The sequence below is a fragment of the Haemaphysalis longicornis genome, unplaced genomic scaffold (genome assembly GCF_048455015.1).
Source record: "Haemaphysalis longicornis isolate Haplotype H1 unplaced genomic scaffold, Haemaphysalis longicornis Haplotype H1 scaffold_11, whole genome shotgun sequence".
Taxonomy (NCBI): Eukaryota; Metazoa; Arthropoda; class Arachnida; order Ixodida; family Ixodidae; genus Haemaphysalis; species Haemaphysalis longicornis.
In genome coordinates this window covers 79,255,646-79,257,877 of record NW_027526214.1, presented here as the reverse complement: position 1 = coordinate 79,257,877, position 2,232 = coordinate 79,255,646, and positions in this window count along the sequence as shown.

Sequence of the window (2,232 nt, the reverse complement as noted above, 5' to 3'; positions counted from 1 at the left end):
CAAAAGACTGGGAGCGCTGCACCGCCGGGGTGGGTAGGCGGTGCAACCATCTCCAACGGAGGCGCCGCACCGCCGGGGTGATTCAGCGCTGCAACCATCTCCCACGGTGGTGCCGCACCACTGGGGTGAGTTGGCGCCACAACCATCTCCTACGCTGGCGCCGCACCGCTGCGGTGAGCTGGCGCTGCAACCAACTTTACCATGAATGATCGCTGCTCGCCTGTGGTATTTCTCCGGCGATTGCTGGTTGTCCGGCACCGCACCCATGAATAGCTGTCGCGTTCCTTCCTCGCTGCGTCGCCCCCTTCAATCAGGGCCTCCCCTGGTCCAGCCCTGGGGGTGTGCGGAAGTTGTGCGCACAGGAATCCTTTAAACACGCCTCTTTAAGCGGCGGTGGTTGGTAGGATTCTGTGGCCATCAGCGAAGCTTTTATGGCTGTGGCCTCCTTAGTGAGCTCTTCAAAGTCTGAGAACCACCGGGACCGCAAATGCGGCTCGAACCTTTTCCGCCTGAGGTGCCGCCGGTTCAGCCCGCTCGTACAGGTCCTGCATAGAACGCACATATCTTCGAAGGCTTTCACCGTCTCCCTGTGTCCGCGCGCGAAGTTTGTCTTTGATTCGGTACGCATAACCAGGTGGCAGAAACTCCAGCTTGAAGCGTTCCCGGAAGTCCGTCATGTCCTCCGGTGGCTTCTGGTGACGCCATGTTTAACTGCAACAACGCGCTTCAGGAAGAGTTGCATTGGTGATCTTGCGGCGGCCGATCATCCAATAATGCCTCAGTTTTAAGCTAGCTTGGTAGTCTGAAGTGTCAACAGTTGGTTTTAAAACTCGGCCTTCGATTCTATAAGTTAGGCCTTCAAGTCAAGAATTAGCTTTGGGTTGTCAGATAGCAGATCAGTCTGCGCAATACTATCGAAGAAAAGTACGGAGGCATTTTCGCTTAACGGGGGAACAGCATTCTCGTCCGTGGACATAGTTGTAGCTGCAAAATACTGTCAATACGGACTGGAATACAGGCTTTCTTACCGGCGCAGAAAGAAAAAAAATGCTCCGAAGTGGGCACGCACGGTCAGCGGCTACATTTCGATAAGCGGAAATTGCGTGGTGAGCCACTCACAGGATTTGTTCCGCAGCTTTCGGCTGCTCCTTTCCACATCAGCTTCGTTGTTGAGCGGTGCCTTGTGGTAGACGGTCCGAAGCATCCTCCTCTGGCTGAGTTATGCTCGCAAAGTAGGCATGGCCATCTTTTGGGCCGCAAAATCCGCCAGTGACTGCTGGGTTATAAAGGTTAGCCACCCGAACAAAGCATACACAGTTCTGATGCGCCCTTTAAGAATCGCGGCGTTAGGGCGGCAGTGTATCTCGCGGGCGAGTCAAGGCTCGAAGACAATAAGAAAAAAAGCAATAAAGAAAGAAATCACGTCGGGCGCCAGTGAAGGAACGCCCTTCGACCGTAAAGGGTTCGCGAGCCCAAACCCGCCAGACGAAGTAACGCCAATCCACATGAGAACAAGTCACCGGTTTATTGTGGGAGAACAAAGGAAGAAACGAAGAAAGCAACTTCGGGGGCCCTGTTACGGCAGTACAACCGGCTTACGCGTATAGACAACATTCCGGCAGTTAAAGCACTGCTTCTCCAGAAAGTTACGGCCTGGTGCTGTACACTCACGACGACGTCTGTAGTCACTTTTTATGACATCTTTTTTTCTGCTTTGTACAGGTTATAAACTTTGCGACAGAAATGGGGGAATATATGGTGGAGTGGGAGGGCGGCCGCTGTCCACGTCTTCGAGGTGGGGTGGTCCTGAAGTCAGCTCTGCAAAGAAACGGCCGGGTCCTCTCTCTTCCTTAACATATTGAAGAAAAGCTCGCTAGAGCCGGAGTGTGTCCGATGGTCGAACGTGCGATGGTGGATCTATCCACTCCTTGAGGGTTGCAGTTCCGCGTACGCTAAGAGACTGAAGTGCAGTCTCCTCAACCGCGGTAAAGGCAGGGCGATGCCACAAAATATGTTCAGTCGTGCCTCTTGCGGGGCATAACTTGCACTGTGGGGTCACGTATGAGTGCTGGTTGATGACGTGTAGCCGCACTGGGGACATAAGTTGGCCAGTCTTGGCTCGGCGAAGAATTACCGCCTGTATCCTTCGAAGATTGCTGGGAGGTTGCCGATATTTCACTAGGGGTTCGCCAAGTGCCGGGGAATGATGCGGGCCTTGTGCCGACGACGGGT